Source organism: Cervus canadensis, chromosome 4, assembly GCF_019320065.1.
Source record: "Cervus canadensis isolate Bull #8, Minnesota chromosome 4, ASM1932006v1, whole genome shotgun sequence".
NCBI classification, from domain to species: Eukaryota; Metazoa; Chordata; class Mammalia; order Artiodactyla; family Cervidae; genus Cervus; species Cervus canadensis.
Window position 1 is genome coordinate 70,695,690 of NC_057389.1, and position 20,134 is coordinate 70,715,823.

The 20,134-nt window shown below is 41.2% G+C and overlaps 1 long non-coding RNA gene across 1 annotated transcript in view; it reads left to right on the forward strand.

The window, feature by feature from the left end:
* LOC122439271 overlaps positions 1 to 16,549 on the forward strand; it is a 43,490-nt gene extending 26,941 nt beyond the window's left edge. The window contains exon 4 of the long non-coding RNA XR_006268831.1: positions 16,180 to 16,549. This is a non-coding gene — a long non-coding RNA (uncharacterized LOC122439271). The remainder of the gene's footprint in view (positions 1 to 16,179) is intronic.
* The last annotated feature ends 3,585 nt before the right edge of the window (positions 16,550 to 20,134 follow it).

The window sequence follows — 20,134 nt, forward strand, 5'->3', positions numbered from 1 at the left end:
TTCAGCCATGCATCTCTTTCTTGCTATCCAAGCTTTATCTCAACATAAATAATACAATTTGATGTTTTAAATTCAAATCTTTTTTTAAATTTAAAAAGTATAGTTGATTTACAATGTTGGTTTCAGTTATACAGCATAATTATTCAATGTTTTTATAGATTATCTAAAATTGTTATAAGATGTTGGCTGTATTCTCTGTGGTGTACAATGTATCCCTGTAGCTTATTTATTTTATACATAGTAGTTGGTGCTTCTTAATTCCCTACCCTTATCTTGCTTCTCTCACCCCTCTCTCTCCCCACTGGTAACCCTTAGTTTGCTGTCCATATCTGTGAGTCTGTTTTGTTTTGTTACATTCATTCATTCGTTTTATTTTTTTAATTCCACACGTAAGTGATAACACAGTATTTGTCTTTCTCTGACTAATTTCTCTAAGCATTATATACTTGAGATCCCTCCCTTATGTTGCAAATGGCAGCATTCATTTTTTATGGCTGAGTAGTGTTACACTGTATGTATATATGCATATATGTATACATCTGCTGTTTATCTATTGATAGGCACTTGGGTTGCTTCCGTATCTTAGTTATGCTGGTATGAACTTTGGGGTGCATCTTTCTTTTCAAATTAGTGTTTTCTTCAGATATATGCCCAGGAGTAGAATTCCTTGATCACATGGTAGTTCTGTTTTTGGTTCTGTTTGAGGAACCTCCATACTGTTCGCCATACCGGCTGCATCCATTTACATTCCCACCAATAGTGTAAAAGGCTTTTCTTTTCTTCACATCCTCACCAGCATTTGTTAGTTGTGGCCTTTTTGGGGACAGCCACTCTGACTGTGTGAGGTGATCTCTCATGATGGCTTTGATGTGCGTTTCTCTGACACTTAGTGATGCTGAACATCTTTTTGTGCGGCCAGTGGCCATCTGTAAATACAAAACCTAACTGAGTGAAGCAGAGCATAGTGATGCCTGCATGCTCAAGCCCTCCCACAGATGTTATTAACTAGTTCTTCAATTCTAGGTACAAGTATACCTAATACTGCTTTAAAACTTAATGTTTCATGAACTAACGATACTATATGTAGTCTTCATCTGCCTTTTGCCAGTTCACTCCTTTTTTGGGCTTGTTATGCTCTTCAGAAGAGACTTTAAAAGAAACTGGTATACTAACAAAGATGAAACAAAGCTCATTCCTTCCACCCACCCACCATGTGTGTTTTGAGTCTTTTAAGCAGTTCTCACAAGAGAATCAGTGGACAAAGGGGTCTGAAATACAGACTGAAAATTAACACTTCCTGTGGATTTACTTTACGTTGTGACTAATTGGGAATTGAAAATATATATTGACCAATTCTCCTCATTCTATAGGTTAAATTTCATGTTGATTATTCTGTGTCACTCACTTGCATCTATTTCCTTGAGGGAGGGTCTGTGGAAATTTCTGGTGTGATAATCTTTTAGATAGCCTTTAAAAAGCATTGTTTAAACATTGCCAGGGAAATTGAAAGATTCTGTTGTCTGTAGTATTTTACTTCATTTTTGCTTAATGACAGAAAATTTGATTTCTTCAGGTCTATATACTTGTTACATATTAATCAAATGAACTCAGTGCTAACATATGCCATTTAAAAAGAACCATGATGATCATTTCTTGCCATTTTGGCTAAGATCAAGTATACTAAAAAGAACCACTGATGTATATAAAAAATTAATTCAGTATGAGAACTTGTTACTTTTTGATTAAGAAAGTAAAATTAGCCACATTCTAAGAAAAATTAAGTATTGGAGTTTTTTTCAAGCAGATGTCATTAACCTGCTGAAAATGAATGTATTAATGTAGAAAGAATATTAAGTTTTTTTGAAAATTACTGCAAATAAATAGGCACATTTTAACTATATGCTGAAAATATAGTGATTAAGTTTTAGGGAAAATCACTTTATTAAATGTTGCGATGTCTTATTCATGGTCTAGTTAGAACTCTTTATTTTATTTTATTTTTCCATTTATTTTTATTAGTTGGAGGCTAATTACTTTACAATATTGTAGTGGTTTTTGCCATACATTGACATGAATCAGCCATGAATTTACATGTGTTCCCCATCCCCATCCCCCCTCCCGCCTCCCTCTCCATCCCATCCCTCTGGGTCTTCCCAGTGTACCAGCCCTGAGCACTTGTCTCATGCATCCAACCTGGGCTGGTGATCTGTTTCACCCTTGATAGTATACTTGTTTCAATGCTGTTCTCTCTGAACATCCCACCCTCGCCTTCTCCCACAGAGTCTAAAAGTCTGTTCTGTACATCTGTGTCTCTTTTTCTGTTTTGCATATAGGGTTATCATTACCATCTTTTAAAATTCCATATATATGCGTTAGTATACTGTATTGGTCTTTATCTTTCTGGCTTACTTCACTCTCTATAATGGGCTCCAGTTTCATCCATCTCATTAGAACTGATTCAAATGAATTCTTTTTAATGGCTGAGTAATATTCCATGGTATATATGTACCACAGCTTCCTTCTCCATTCGTCTGCTGATGGGCATCTAGGTTGCTTCAATGTCCTGGCTATTATAAACAGTGCTGCGATGAACATTGGGGTACACAAATGAAGAAACAGACAAAGGATTAATCTCAAAAATATACAAGCAACTCCCGCAGCTCAATTCCAGAAAATAAATGACCCAATCAAAAAATGGGCCAAAGATCTAAACAGACATTTCTCCAAAGAAGACATACAGATGGCTAACAAACACATGAAAAGATGCTCAACATCACTCATTATCAGAGAAATGCAAATCAAAACCTCAATGAGGTACCATTACACACCAGTCAGAATGGCTGCTATCAAAAAGTCTACAAGCAATAAATGCTGGAGAGGGTGTGGAGAAAAGGGAACCCTCTTACACTGTTGGTGGGAATGCAAACTAGTACAGCCACTATGGAGAACAGTGTGGAGATTCCTTAAAAAACTGGAAATAGAACTGCCATATGACCCAGCAATCCCACTGCTGGGCATACACACCAAGGAAACCAGTTAGAACTCTTTTATGAAGGGCACTTCTGCTTCATAAGTTTAGTAATGCTAAAAATAATTTGAATCTTTAACAAGATTCTCTGACAGTGAGGCCAAAATATATGTGTGTATGTTTTCCAGTGATCTAACTTTAATGGATATATGACTTATTAAACAGGTTCATTTTAAAGAACAAGGGTGAAGAAAAATATATAGATAAAAAATAATATGAAACAGTCTAGTGTTAAAATGGACTAGGAGAAGGAGTATATATAATATAATAAAGACTGAATTGATATCCAGGATATAGTTTATAACAATGTCTATAAATCAATAAGAAAAAGACTAAAAAGTAGAAGTCTGTAAAGGTTGTAAGGAGATCATTATCAAAAGAAGTTCAAAAAGAATAAACAGGTATTGAAAAAAAAAGATTCGACTTCATCAATGACCAGAATTCTACAAATTGAAACAAAAGTGATATGCCATTTATTACTCATCATAATTAAAAAATGACATTAGGATTGGAGAAAGTGTGGGCAAACAATATACCGATGAGGGGGGAATACAACCATTTTGGAAAACATTCTGGAATTATCTAGTAAATTTGAATTTTTCCGTGTGCTGAAACTTAACATTTTCACTTCTAGATGTGTTGCTTATAAAATATCTCTCACAAGTCGATAAGGAGGAGTGGCAAGAATGTTTACAGCAGCATTGTTCTAACAGCAGAAACAATACCCAAATGGAAATGGTTTAAATGTCTGTAAATAGAGAAAAAGATCGGAGAAGACAATGGCAGCCCACTCCAGTACTCTTGCCTGGAAAATCCCATGGACAGAGCAGCCTGTTAGGCTGCAGTCCATGGGGTCGCTAAGAGTCAGACACGACTGAGTGACTTCACTTTTCACTTTTCACTTTCACGTATTGGAGAAGGAAATGGCAACCCACTCCAGTGTTCTTGCCTAGAGAATCCCAGGGATGGGGGAGCCTGGTGGGCTGACGTCTATGGGGTCACACAGAGTCGGACATGACTGAAGTGACTTAGCAGCAGCAGCAGCAGTATCCTAGGATGTGGAATCCTTGGGTACAAGAGCTGAATTAACTATGCCATTTTGTGTAAGGGACTTGAGTATCCCTGGATTTGGGTGTCTTCTTGTCTGAGGGGATCCTGGAACTGGTCTTCTACCCATAGGGAGGGAAGACGTACGGAGATGCCAAAATAATAACACTTGGAGTGAATGTGCTGCACCTATATATATTAACGCAGATCTTAAAAGAATACATTATAGCCTAGTGTATTGTTAGTAGAGGGGGAAAACTCAGAAGTACAAGTTGAAGAGTGTTATTGGGTGTCTTCCACCATGTTCCCAGCCTTCCCTGCATGTCTCTTAACCCTATCCCCTTTCCAGCATAGTCCATGCTTCCTGTTGTTGTTCAGTCACTGAGTCGTGTCCAGCTCTTTGTGACCCCGTGGACTGCAGCACGCCAGGCTTCCCTGTCCTTCACTATCTTCCTGAGTTTGCTTAAACTCATGTCCATTGAGTCAGCGATGCCGTCCAACCATCTCATCCTCTGTCGTCACCTTCTCCTCCTGCCTTCAATCTTTCCCAGCATCAGGATCTTTTCTAATGAGTTGGCTTTTTGCATCAGGTGGCCAAAATGTTGGAGTTTCAGCTTGAGCATCAGTCCTTCCAGTGAATATTCAGGATTGATTTCCTTTAGGACTGACTGGTTTGATCTCCTTGCAGTCCAAGGGACTCTCAAGAGTCTTCTTCAGCACCACAGTGGGAAAGCATCAATTCTTCAGCACTCAGCCTTCTTAATGGTCCAACTCTCACATCTGTACATGACTACTGGAAAAAGCATAGCTTTGACTAAAAGGACCTTTGTTGGCAAAGTGATGTCTCTGCTTTTGCTGTCTAGGTTTGTCACAGCTTTTCTTCCAAGGAGCAAGCGTCTTTTAATTTCGTGGCTGCCTTCACCGTCCGCAGTGATTTTGCAGTCCAAGAAAATAAAACCTGTCACTATTTCCTGCTTCTTAATTCCTGGAAAAAGCCTGTTTACTCCACCCGTCCCACCACCAGCTTCCTGCTTCCACTCGCCCAGGGCTGGGCTGCCCTGTCCAGCTGATCTGTATCACATTATTATCAAAGTGGCTGTTTTATTTGTGAGATCCTGAAAAGCAGGGTCTGTGCCTTTTAATTCTAAATCCCTAGCACCGAGCACACTGCCCAGAACATGGAATAGTGAGTAAATGAAGCAGGTTGATTTGACTGATGGCATCAGGATTCATTAGAGGCAGCAGGAACAGTGACAAGGTGCACATAGAAGAGAAGAAAGTTACATATTATTCTTTTATTTCTTTGAAGGATCATCAATAGTTTATAGAAATTTGTGGTTTTCCAAGTGCAGGGAAGGTAGTTAAATAAATACATCATTACCCTGGAAACAGAAATGTGAACTGAGATCCAGTTTACTAATTGGACCTATAATTCTTTTAGGTCTGTTTTTAATACAAATTAAATTCTCAACTATTGACCTCCCTTTTACACTATACTTTTTTTCATATGGGAACCATCTTTTAGTTTAAAAATCGAGGGTTTAAATACTGACCTAAATTTTTCTTGGAGTTGGCTTTTCTTTACAGCTTTGATCACAACTAGATTGACCTCTTGAGTCATGTAGTTTGGGGAGATTCTTCAAAGTATGCAATCTACATGTGGCCACTGAACTACTGATAACTGTCCTGGGGGCAGGACTGTGATTCGAGGGTATTATCTAAATAGGAGTAATAACAGTCCAGAGCAGTTCTGAACTTACACATGGAGGACATTTTCTTATGGGAGTTGAATCAAATGTCTTCTTGAAATATTGATGCATTTTAATTATTATCAGTCAGAGTCATTGCTCCATCAAGTATTAAGTCAAATTCCACAATTTTACCCCTTCCACTGTTAGCAGCTGCTATTACTGATATTAGCATTGCTGCTGTTTGCTTGTTCTTCTATTCCACTCTGCTCACACACACAACTCCACAGGCATCCAGATTATGTTTCAGTGGGGTCTGACTTTAGTGGGTGGGGGTCTGACTTTAGTAAGTGTTGGAAGGCAATTTAGCTATACAGAAATGTTTTGTAACGGTATAATTTGTAATGTAATTTTACCTGCTAGTTAAACTGGTCTTCCTTGAGTTTCCTGTTATACAACCAGATTGGTTGCTATTTCATCATCACTATTTACATTCTTCTAGGAGTTTTGTATTTAGTATTTTCTATGATCTTGGTCGACATTAAAATTAAGTTGACCAATTTAGCATGGTAAGCATAGTTTTTTTCTTCTTTAAATATAGAGGATTTCAGGAAAATGGTATTTTTCATAGCTATCTTTAAGCAGAAGTGAAACCAAGTGTTTTTATGAACATAAATAACACACCTTACCACCTCTGGAAGTCATGCAGTAATTATTTAAAAATTATTTTCCATTTTCTTTCTGTTGCTCTTTTTCTTTAAACATGAAGTTGGCAACTTAGGAGCAAAGACAATAAAATTCACAGTTTTGCAGCTGCTATCCCTGTTTATGTGATCTGGAGCTACAGCTAACCCTACAGTGTTGTTTGGAGAAGCAAAAGCTCTCACTGGGAATGTGCAAAAGGCATCCTGACAGGAGCGTCATGGATTAAATGCTGTGTTCACAGCAAGACTTCATAAAAGGCAGAGCATCAGTTGAGAATTTAGAAGAGCAGTGGGAGAGGGTTGTGTTTGTCTTGGCAAGGTCCATGTTCTCACAAAAGAAGACTGGGGGTCAGTTTAGACCCTTACCACCTTCTGAAATAGCCAAAGTCAAGGAAAGGGTATAATTGCCATAATTGGAAATAAGTGGCCCAGAGAAGCCTGTTTTATATCATAGAGGTATTGCATACACTTATAACATGGAACAGACTATTAAAAATCATTTGAAAATAATAGAAAAAGTATCTGTGACATTGGATCCTTCCTTGGATGAAGTCTGGTCAACTGGACACAAAACAGTCTCTTGCAGTTGAGAAGCCATATACACCTTCAGAGATTTGAACTCTGGGTTTGAATGGCTAATTTCAATTATTATGAAGCCAGTTGTTTTTGTTCTTGGGATAAAAGGGACTGACGATGGGAAAAGAAGACGATACTCTAAAAATTTTACAGTAGAGGTGGTGCTAGAAAGAAAGTCAAGGCCAAAAATCAAAAAGGTCTGGAGAGAAGGAGAGAAACAAGGGGGGAAATAGTGAAAGCACTTAAGGATGACGTCAAATAGGAATCTTGGAAAAGCTGGGGAGAAAGTGGGTTCTTGCCCCAAGTTAGTGTCTAGAGTACAGCTATTGATAATATTTGGCTCTTCTCATTAGCTGAAATAGGCTGACTGCGTAATCCAGATGAAAAGTGAAACATGTTGTCAGTTATCCAGATGTTTCCAAATATCTGGAAACACCAAATAGATAAAACATCTCAGTGATCAGTTGAATTTTTTTTCGCTTTGCTTGTATAGATGTTGACATCAGGCGGCAGCCGAAGTTTGCTTGGCACATGTCTGCGTAGACTATAAAAAAGGTTTTAAACTTGAACCTGTTTAACATATAGTGAACCCTCAGGCAGCCACCATGGGCACATGTTTGCTCAGACTCCAACACAGTGCTGTAGCTTTCTTTGTGTATCGGAAGGCAAATTAATGTTAAGCATGTTGTCATTACCCATGAAAAGAGGTGACAGTGTTTTGAAAGATAAGAATGCTTCTTTTTTAATATGATATTCAACTGGTGCTCCAGAATTTGGAAAATCATTTTGATTTAATTCTAATCCTTGGGAACAATTGAAGAGCAAATCCTGGAGCAGATGAAAAAAAAAAACAACAACAACAGCATAAATCGGGGATTGGCATATCCTTTCTGTAAAGGGCCAGAGAGAAAATATAGTTTGGGCTTTATGGCCCCTACCATCTCTGATGCTACTTCTAAACTCTGCTGCTGGACCATAAAAGCAGCTGTCAACAGAACAGACTTGAATGAGAGTAGCTATGTTCCAGGAGAACTTTACTTATGGACAATATGATTTGTATTTCATATCATTTTCACGGCAGGGCTTCCCGTATAGCTCAGTGGTAGAGAATCCACCTGCCGAGTAGGAGATGTGGGTTCGCTCCCTGGGTCGGGAAGATTCCCTGGAGGAGGGAATGGCTACCCACTCCAGTATTCTTGCCTGGAGAATTCCATGGGCAGAGGAGCCTGACGGGCCACAGTTCATGGGGTGCAAAGAGTTGGATATGACAGTGACTGAACAGCAATGGTTTTCATGTCAGAAAATATTCTTCTTTTGTTTCCGACCACTGAAGATTATAAGAACAATTCTTACCTGTCCAACTGTAGAAAAGCAGGTGGTGGGCTGGTTAGTTTGCTCACCTCTGCCCTAAAATAAGAAAGATTTAGATGAATAAAAATGCATAATAATAGTAAAGACTTGCAGCACACTTTGTGTGTTTGCTCTATAGCAATGTAATCCTCCAAACAGCCCCATAAGATTCTTTCAGCAGACAAACAGGAAATGAAGATTCTGAGATTTGGGATCATAGAGCCACTATGTACAGTTGTGTGGGTTGCTCATTGCACGTGGGTGCCTAGTCATGTGAGTGGGAGGGTGGGGGTCAAAAATGGGCCCTCTGCCTTCTTGGGATTTCATCTGCCTAGAGGGCCACCTGTGTCTAATTTTCCCGAGGTCATAAGGGCCAGTCTTGCAAGTAACATACTCAAGGCTATATGTGGTCTTTGAGTGGCTGATCAGGATTTGAACCCGGGACTCTCCTAAAGACTCTGCTATTTTTTGAAGCAATTCCTTGAATCCTTTTGAATATATTTCATGTTCCAGAGGTAATTTTTGCACAAGTCTTGCTTGTTTCTGTATGAATTCTCTCTTCCTTCCAGAGAACTAGCAGATGCAAGCACTCTGAGGTGGCTTTGTTCCTGCAGTTAGCTCTGTTTGTCTTCATAGCTGTTCGGTGCAGCAGTGCGTCAAAGTGTCAGAAGGCAGAAAACAGCAGCAGCTCCGAAGAACGTTACAAGAATGAAACATTCTTAGGATGGAAACACTTGTTTTCTCTTCACTCCGGTAATTCTTTCCCAGCCCAAACCAAGACAATCCATTTCCAGTGGGGCTGAGGTGAACAGCAGCTTAAAATAGCAAACCAGAATGTATTACAGGATGTGGGCCTGTAACATTACTTGTGATGCTAAGTCGCTTCAGTTGTGTCCGACTCTTTGTGACCCCATGGACTGTATCCTGCCAGGCTCCTCTGTCCATGGGATTTCCCAGACAAGAATACTGGAGTGGGCCGCCGTGCCCTCCTTTGGGAGATCTTCCTGACCCAGGGATTGAACCTGCATCTCTTATGTCTCCTGCATTGCAGGCAGATGCTTTACTGCTGAGCCACCAGGGAAGCCCCATTTTGGCTATCAATAATCTTTTGTATCAACCTCATGTTCATCTTAAAATATAAATTTTGCAATATTCATTTACTTATTTGGTTGCATTGCATCTTAGTTGTGTCATGCAGGATCTTTCATTGCGGTGCATAAGCTCTAGCTATGGTACACGGGCTTAGTTGCTCTGCTGCAGGTGGGATCTTAGTTCATCCACGAGGGATTGAAGCCAAGTCCCTTGCATTGCCAGGTGGATTCTTAACCACTGGCCCACCAGGGAAGTCCTTAGATTATAATTTTTAAAAAACGATTTCATGGTCCAGTTGGAGACTTTTGTTGCCTGTGTTGTACGGACTTGAGCCAGGCTCTCAAGACCTTCTACAGGACTGCCCACCTTTATTTTTCTAGTTATCCACTATTCTCTCAGCTTATTTGGTTTGATTATCTCCTTTTCACTGTCACCATTGAATATATATGCTCACTCTCCATCCTGGCTCCTTCTGCCCCATGGCCTGGAGAGCCCGCCCCCAGCCCTGCACATCCCACTGCCGCACCCTCTGCTGAGGTACCGGGTCAGGTACCCACCCTCTCCAGAGAGCTGCTTTTGGGTCCCTAGCTCCAAATCACATCTCCTACCCTACATTGTATCATGTAAGCGACGTTCTCTGTTTGTTGGCCTCAGATTCATCTTGTCTCAGTATTCTGGGTACTGGAAGATTATAAACTCTTAGGGCAGAGTATTGAGTTCTCTTTAGCAGCCGTGGGATCCACACCCCAAACTGCTACACAAGTAATACTTCTCACTTTCTGGAGCTCAACTTGAGAACTGACTCTGATGTGGCCATTCTGGGAAGCCTGTGGAAAAACAAGCCAACAAGCCAAACACAACTAAATTTTAGTTCTCTGTGGGCTCCTCTCACCCCTCCTCTGGCACTGTGCCACGGTTCTGGGAGCTTCCGCAGAGCCGAGGACTGGGGAGGCAGGGGACACTGGACCCTCTGTTAGCACTCCAGACAGGGTAAGCCTGAGAGCCTGTCGCCTCTGTCCTCAGCTTTAATGGTCTGCTGTTCCCATGTCATGCTGGGAGCCCAGGAATCTTCATGAAGGCTGCTTGTATTTCTGTCAGTGTGCACAATGTAGCCATCCCTCTGGGGGCTGGCAGCCTTCCTAGTGGGCTGCTTAATGCAGGGCGCAGCTCTCTGCCCTGGGGACGGGTCCTGGGCCTCCGCCTCTTCTACGCTTCCCCAAGCCCCGGGAACTGGGAGAGTTGAGAGGAACAGCTTCATTCTTGTTTCTTCAGGATGTGAATAGAGTCTCTCCCCATAGGTTGGGGCTTTTAGAAAACAAAGACACAAAAGCTTGTGGTTTGCTCTGTTCTTTCCTCTATTGTGTGTTTCTCCTGAATGAATGAAGATCTGATCTGGTGTTGGAATGGGGTGGGGTGGGAGAGGTTTACTGGGCTAAAATGAGAAACATCGAGAAAAAAATGTCAGTGAACATTTTAAAAGAGTAACCATCCACAGACATGTTTTGTTGTTTTCTCTAGTCCCTTACCCAGCATTACTGATGATGCAGAAAGAGCTTAATAAAGACTGTCTCATGTAACTCATGGAGTTCATGCTTTACATGTACAATGAAAACAATAAGAGCATCCATTTCTACCATTAGACATTTTAATGCATTATTTTGTTTTGTTAACTTTTATAGCTGGATTAGGTTTAACTAACATGGTTACCATGTAAGCAAAAAAAAAAAAAAAATCCTCTTCCAAATAGGTGCTTTTTTGTCCTCGTATCCTTGTCTGTAAAGAGGAGTGAAAAAGAGAGGTCGGATCTGTTTACAGAGAAAAACTTTGGCTCTCCGTGACATCAACAGGTTAGTAGGTGGTGGCGAAGTCTGTGCAAGTAACTGGCAGGAGAACTCCCTCTGTTTACCTAATTCCTTGGCATGAATCACTTCAAACACTGTCCACTTAGCTCTGCCAGGTATGTCCATGTCTGAACATCGTGCTGCATTCAGATGAACCCTAGTTATGTCTCATGCTGAGTTTCAAAGGAAGTTACAAACAAAGAGGACACAGAGAACACCCAGTATCGTAGTGGGAAATCTCAATGAATGCTTTAAATTAAGGACTGAAAAGGCAAGAGCCACAGAGGGTGATGGGCCAGCACTGGAGCCAACCTCTGGCTTGAGTTGCAGCATTTAAAAAATTTTTTTATTTATTTATCTTGGCTGTGTTGGGTCTGTTGCTGTGCGGACTTTTCTTTGGTTACAGTGAGCTCGGGCTGCTCTTCATTGCAGTGCGTGGGCTTCTCATTGCACTGGCTTCTCTTATTGTGGGCTCTAGGGTGCACCAGCTTCAGCAGTTGCAGTTCCTGGGCTCTAGAGCACAGGCTCAGTAGTTGTGGCACACAGGCTTAGTTGCTCCAAGGCATGTAGAATCTTCCTGGGCCAGGGATTGAACCCATGTCTCTTGCATTGGCAGGTGGATTCTTTACCATTGAGCCACCAGGGAAGCCCTTGAGTTGCAGCTCTTATGAGTTATGGGACCTGGGACGGGGGCACCATGCTTAACCTCTGGTGTTTCTGTTTTCTTCTCTGAAAAAATGGAGATAGATGTAATAGTATTATGCAATTATTAAGAGTAAGTGAGTTAATTTGTCTACTGCCTAGGATACTGCCAGACATACAATAAGCAAAATGTGTTATTTTTATTGCCAGATCTATATTCTTTTTTTTTTTTCATTTATTTTTATTAGTTGGAGGCTAATTACTTTACAATATTGTAGTGGTTTTTGCCATACATTGACATGAATCAGCCATGGATTTACATGTATTCCCCATCCCAATCCCCCCTCCCACCTCCCTCTCTACCCGATCCCTCTGGGTCTTCCCAGTGCACCAGGCCCGAGCACTTGTCTCATGCATCCAACCTGGGCTGGTGATCTGTTTCACCCTAGATAGTATACATTTATCTTATTCTCTTCCTGATCACACCTTTTTACTCAAAAGCCACTAGAAAGACCCTGTCTAAAATTATTTACAGTTTACCATTTTGTTCAAAATAATTGGAACTGCAAGAGTCACTTACTATGATCTGTCCTCTTAGGAAGCTTAGACTTTTCTGCTTAAAGCCATTGCTTTGAAATGGGCAACTACTTTCTGATTTTCGGGTTCCATCTAGGTCTTCAGGCAGCTGGGTTTCCAATCAGTTTGTAATTATATTTGTTTAAGTGTGTGTTATATACAAGGACTCAAAAGCCCAACAAAAGCTGGCTTAAGGAAACATTAGAAGCATATCCATTTGGTCTGTATAGCTGGCAGCCTACAGGTAGGAGAGAACTCTGAGGGATTCTTTAATTTGGTGGTTCATCAACGTCATCAGGTTTCTCGCCGCTTCTTTTCTTTGCCCACCAGTATGGTGGATTTATCCTGGGGCTGGTCTTGCCTCGTGGTGGTAGTTGACCTGCTGACAAATTCATAGGATGCTTGCTTTCACATGTATCCTTGGAAACAGCCAGAGAGATGGTCATATTCAGTAGCTCTCAGAAAAGGGCAAGGATGCTTCTTTCTTGGAAGGTACAGAAAGCATCTCCCCCGGTCTTACTGACTCCCATATTGTCCATCCCTACCTGAGCCAACTACTGTAGCCAGGGAAGGAGATCACACTGATTATTTTAGGCTGGAGCTACATACCTAGTAGGAACAGGGCGCATTCACTCCTTCAAAGCACAAGGGCTCATGGGAGAAAATCAGAAAGATGAGTCAAAGTGAGGGGATGGATGCTGGGGGCAGGCGGTGAGTTCATTATCCAATACAATACTGTGCCATCTGCTAGAATCTAGATTGTAGTTTGTCTAAAAGCATTCTTTTTGCTCTCTGCTAAAAATCTCATTTCTCCTCATTATGTTCAAAAGAACTGGTTTTGTTCTGGGTTTTTGTTTGTTTGTACCTATTTTCTTTTTGTATTAATAGCAAATATCATGATTCATACCTGTCTTGGCTACCTGGAATTGTAGCTGGCCATAGCAGTAAGTTAGGAGACTCTACCCTTTGCTAATTAAATTAGACATAACTTCAAAGGGCTAATTACGTGTATACTTACTCATGTATTTTTAAAGTAATTTTTTATGTTGTCCTACTTTGAAGGCTGAATGCTGGTGGAATTAGACTTTCACAGCTTGGATATGTGTTGAGATACATTCATTTTCAGATCCTAACTAAGCTGACAAATTAGCAGTGGGTACACACTTACTGAGGGGGACAGGCACTTCCGCCCTTCCTCCTGCCAGCCCCAGGGTGATAATCTGCTGTTCTCAGCTTTTTTTTTTCCTACCAAGTCACATGTGAAGGAAGACGTTCACCCTGAGGACAGGCTCCCATTTGCATCATTCAGTCCATCCATGTTTCCTTTACCTACTCCCTTCCACTGGAACAAAAACACATCAGACTGCAAGTTAGTGAGAGAGGTATTTTAATAGGCATGAACTTGAATCTGCTCCAATGTATAAAAATAAAAAAGTTCTTCTCACATTTTACCTTTTGTATTATTCAGGTAAGGCTAGATTATGCTTCAGTAAGAAACAACCTTTAGTGGCTTCATACAGCACTTCATTTCTGTTTTTTAAAGTTCATTTATTTATTTGGCTACACCAGGTCTTATTTGTGACACTCATGATCTGTAGTTGCGACAGTCAGACTCTTTGTTGTGGCATGTGGGATCTAGTTCCCTGACCAGGGATCGAACTCCGGTCCCTTGCATTGGGAGTGTGGAATTCTAGCCACTGGACCGTCAGGGAAGTCCCCAACATTTAGTTCCTTGTGCAATGTGAGCTTACAGGGGAGGGCGTGCTCTGCTAGTCATCCAGGGACCCTGCTGACACAGTTGCCATCTTGAAGCAGCTCACACAGTCACAGAGCTGGCGAAGCCAACATCACCAGTCGTGGAGCTGTTCTTGTCATGCCCTGGCACGACACACATCACCTTCTCTCCTATTTTGTGGCCAAGATGAGTCACCTCGGCCAAGCTATGTGCTGAAGGCCTTAAGTGGTCCTGTTATATGAAAGCCCAGGTACCACTACAGGTTGAAAAAGAGAAAAATAATTAGTAACAAATGAGTTCTATCATACCTCATTGCCCTGCTCATTCATTGCACTTCCTGCCATCCCAGGGGCCTCGCATGGGTACTGGTCTACAGCCTGTTAGGAACTGGGCCCCCCAGCAGGAGGTGAGTGACAGGCCAGTAAGTGACGCTTCACCTGTCACTCCCCATCGCTCACATGACTGCTTGAACTGTCCCCACCCCCCACCCCACCCCCCAACCTGGGGAAAAATTATCTCCCATGAAACTTGTCCCTAGTGCCAAAAAGGTTGGGGACCCCTGTACCAATCAATAAAACTCCGTTGGGCAAACCTGTAAGCTGAAGAAGATGCTTCCTGGACCATTTGCTCTATGTTTGCCCCCTGGAAAGAAGGACTTTTTAGATACTTTGCTGATTTGTTGTACATTCTGGTTTGGCAGCATTTAGAATTATATGTATATACATATATATATACAAGTATATTGCATAGATAATTGTAGGGCTGCTCAGCAATGTATGTTAAAACCCAGAAGATGAAAATAGGCCTCCATGAGCACAGTGAAGAACCAGCCTGAAAACTCAATTTAAATAGCTAACAGTCTACACAGTGAGATCTCCCTTCTATAAATACCCATATATGTATATTTATAATGCTTAGGAAAATCCCAGAAGCAGATTTACTAAAGTGCTAGGAGTTATTATATCTGGTTATAATAGCAAATGGCATTACCCTTTTTATTTTCCTTTCCTTTGTGTTTTCTATCATGTCTTACATAGAAAAATAATTATTTCGTTGCTTTATCTATTAGGTGAGATGACTTGAAAAGCAATTGTGGCAGGCAGAATTCTCAGACAGCCCCAAGTCTCCTACCCTTGGTGTGTATGCCATATACAGTCCCTTCCCCAAGTGTGGATGGGGCTGTGAATAGCATGGGATACTACTCCCATCATTATGGTATGTTTTATGGCAAAAGAGATTTTGCACACGTAGTTAATGCTCCATATCGGCTGATTTTTGACTGAATCAAAAGGGAAATGCTCTTGACTGGGAGTAAGCTAATCCAGTGAGCCCTTACAAGAGATGAGAAGGAGCAGCAGCAGCTTTATCCTCCTAGCCTTGAAGAAGGACGGTGCCCTGTTGGAAAAGGAGGAAGCCCTATGGCTAGAGCCTGAGGGTGATCTCTAGGAGCTAGGAACTAAGAGCCATCCCTGGCTGACACTTTGCAAGAAACCAGGAGCCTCAGGAATTCAGCTGTAAGAAATGAAGTCAGCTACCAAGCAGTGACCTGGAAAGAGGGCTCCTTACCTCCACTCAGGCAGCAACCCTGGTCTACACCTTGACTGCACCTGGCAGTGTCCTGAGCAAAGTGAAAGCGAAAGCCACTCAGTCATGTCCGACTCTTTTCAACCACATGGACTATACAGGAATTCTCCAGGCCAGAATACTTGAGTGGATAGCCTTTCCCATCTGCAGGGGATCTTCCCAACCCAGGGATCGAACCTAGGTCTCCCGCATTGTGGGTGGATTCTTTACTGTCTGAGCCACCAGGGAAGCCCAAGAATACTGCAGTGGGCAGCCTATCCCTTCTCCAGGGGAACTTCCCAATCCAGGAATTGAACCGGGGTCTTCTGCATTGCAGGTGGATTCTTTACCAGCTGAGCTACCGGGGAAGCCCAAAAGACCCAACTAACACACGCCTGGACTTCTGACCCCTGGGCTTTGAGAGAGAATACATTTGTGTTGTTTTAAGTCAATAAGTTTGTGATGACTCATTACACTGTAATAGAAAACTCAACATCAGTGTCAACAACTGGCACAAAAATCTACAGAGTAAAATCAGGAAAAAGTGGGGGATGAGCAAGTGTATTCAAAGGAAGGAAAAAGGTTCCTCAACTGGAAATCAGGATTGCAGTTAGCTTTGTGGAGAGTGCCTGGGAGGAGGGGAGAACCTTCAGGAGTGCTGGCAGTGGTCTACACCTTGCTGTGGGAACTCGATCTGGAAACTGGTGTGTTCACAAATAAAACATGCATTGAACTGTATACTTAAGGCTTGTGTGTATCTTGTTGTTGTTCAGTTGCTTGTTTGCATTCAGTCTTGTTTGACTCTTTGCAACCCCATGGACTGCAGCACGCCAGGCTTCCCTGTCCTTCACCATCTCCCAGAGCTTGCTCAAACTCATGTCCATCAAGTCAGTGATGCTATTCAGCCATCTCGTCCTCTGTCATCCCCTTCTCCTCCTGCCCTCAATCTTTCCCAGCATCAGGGTCTTTTCCAATGAGTCAGTTCTTCACATTAGGTAGTCAAAATATTGGAGCTTTGGCTTTAGCCCCAGTCCTTCCAATGAATATTTAGGGTTGATTTCCTTTAGGATTGTGTGTCTCAATAAAAAATAATGAACTAAGTGCAGTGAGCTTGGTGTCAAACCATTACCAATATTCTAGGTAAAGTCTGTGTGTATTGTGCATGGTTGGTAGTCGAAAAATATTTTTTTATTGTGGTAAAATATACATAGCATAAAATTCACCATTTAAATCATTTTCAGTGTACAATTCAGTGACATTAAGTGCATCCACATTGTTGTGCAACCAGCGACACTATCCATCTCCAAAACTTTTTCATTATTCCAAACTGAAAGAAATATGTTTTTGTTGTTGAGATTCCTGACTCTGTTTTCTTTTGGCCGTGTAAACAGGTCAAGGAACAACACAGGATGGTTATGAAGGCACTGCTGGTATTTTGTTTTATTTATGTATGGGGTTGACATGAGCTCTGATATGCTTCTGGATTTTAGTGGAGTAAAAGTTCTTGGAAGGTGGCCATTTATTTTACCCAGTTTTATAAGCGAGGATTTTTATCATCCCTTCCCAGTCCCACTTTTCATCGCTTCCTCACTCAAACCACATTCTCCATTGTAACAAGTTATTTGTGATTCTCAGACCATACAAGAGCTGTTTGATCCTTGCCTGTGTACCTGCCCCAAGATACTGTCACGTCCTTCCATGCCTGGTAGACTTACTAACTTACAGTTAGCTCATTTAGAACATCTTATCGTGCACACACTTTGTCCTAGGTGCAGAGCATACACTGGTGGACTTAATCCTGCCTTCATGGCATCAAGGGCCTAGATGGACACATGTCCTTCAAATCGTTACTCCTTTGTGAAACTTTCTCCAGCTGCCTTCCCTCTGTGCTCTGTTCTCCCTAGTGCCATTGCCTGAGGCTTTTTTTTTTTTTTTTTTTAGCAATTTATACATACTCTCCCTTCAGACAGTCCCCCTCCCTGTATCACATTTATTTATATCCTTGTCTCCATGGACAGAGGAGCCTGGCGGGCTGCAGTCCTTGGGGTCACAAAGAGTTGGATGCGACTGAGCATGCATGCACTCTTCTACTTAGCTGAAAGTTACCTAAAAATCTGGTTCTTGTTCATTTCTGTGTCCCATGTACACGGTACGCTGCCGGCCAGGGTGTCCACTCACTCACTATTCCCTGAATGACTGAGTTGGATGTGGGGTAGTGATGCTAAGGATATATTATGATTAAATTGCAAACTCGATCTGAGAATCATAGCACCTGAACATCTGTAAGTTACTGAAGTTTGGTTAATAGTTAAATAGAGAAAATGCAGAGGCACTTTTAGAGTCTCCTTATGATGGATTTATATTATTAATCACACCGAAGTATAGGAACCTGTGAACCTGTACTTCCTCCTCTCAAAGTTGGCTCCCTTTCTTATTAATTAAGTTGGGTATGCTATAGTATAAATCTCCCGATGCTTATTCCACTCATTTCATACATACTAATGAGGACAAGCCTACAAGTGTGGTGGTGGTAGGGAAAATCATTTATTCAGCTGTGGGAAAAATAACATCAGGACTCAGACCCCCTGCTGACTTTGCACACAGCTCTTTTAAAGATTGATATTGGCATACTAATTAAGTAGCTGAGTGCATTAAATAAAGAACATGTCACTGGAGGTTATTAGTGACTCCTTGTGTTTCTCCACATTGCATCTTGTAGGTGAAGGTAGAGTGTATGGACATTATCTACCATTTTTCAAGTTTTCTGCTCTCATCAAAAATTAATCACAGAGTTCAGAGAATTTTCAAAGTTCCAATTAACTGTAGAAAGACTCACTTTGATACAAAGCACCATAGTTATGCCTGTCTCCTTTACAGTGTGTGTGTTTAACAGAAACTGTGGGTAATGGTCTCATAGCTAAGCGAGAATGTATTCTGATGTGTCCTCAAGGCTTGATAATTGTGCCTAGATTGTTTTCTAATTTCTAGAAAGAGAGAAATGGTAAGATAAGTCCCCCAGTCATTGTTTTCTTTGCAGGAAATGATTTGTGCTCTTCCTGAAAGTGAAATTTGCATTATTTTTGACAAGTCCACATGCCTAGTCAGCTCTGTCTGTATCCTGCCCGACTGTAATTAATGATGGCAGAATTGAACCCAAGTAGTATTAATTTTACAGTATATCACCTACTCATTTATTTTTTGAATGTCAGTACAAGCAAAATTTTTCAAAAAGCACGGGGAGAGCATTTGTGTGTGTGTTAATATGTAAATGTGACTGTTAAATTACTTCCTGAGTATTAAAATAAAAATCTTCAAACAAGAAAGCAGGTGACTAATATTCTGGGAGTTGGTGATGGACAGGGAGGCCTGGCGTGCTGCAGTTCATGGGGTCGCAAAGAGTCGGACACAACTGAGCAACTGAACTGAAGTATATAGCAGTTTTCATCCTTCCCTTTTGCTTCTTTCTATGTCATGGACATAAAGTGTAGGAGCAGTTTAGGATGGGTAGGTGCCAGTGGATTGAGGAACTGATTGAATGCTTGTTTGGATTATGGCTTGACCAGAACTGGGAAATGAAAGCCAGAAACAGGCGGTGTCTCTGCCAGCGTCACACAGCCAAGACCAGCTCGTCAGCTCTGACTGCCAATGGCTTGTCTTTCCACTGAAGAGACACAGTTACAAAAATTTTCCTCTTTCTTTACTTTTCTTATTTATTTTTCCCCATATGTTTTTCTCCATCTGTATCTTGACACTGTGTGTATTAGTAGAGATAAGAGAACTCACTCTTGTTTTCATTTCTGTTTCTCTTGATGCATCCAGTGTTTCCCCTCACTGGGCTCCCAGCTAACTCTTTCCACTCTTTCTTGTCAATATTCTGTTCCCAGAGAGCTGGATCTGTTTTCAGTATTTTTCTGGCTAAATCGAGATTGCAGGAAGAGTTGAAGTGTTGACTTTGTCTTGTTTCTTAGTTTACCACGAAAGTGGAGGCGGGAGGTAGGATGATGGGAAGGGAAACATTAAATCATGCTAACAGACTCTTCCCTCTCTTTCCTTTTTTTCCAAATCTCATTTTATTGATTTGTTTTCCTTTTTAAAACTTCATATTGGAGAATAGTTGATTTACAATGTATTAGTTTCAGATATACAGCAAAGTGATTCAGTTATACATACATCTGTTCTATTTTAGATTCTTTACTCATATAGGTCATCACAGAATATTGAGCAGAGCTCCTTGTGCTGTTCAGTAGGTCCTTATTGGTTATCTATCTCACATATAGTAGTGTGTGTGTGTT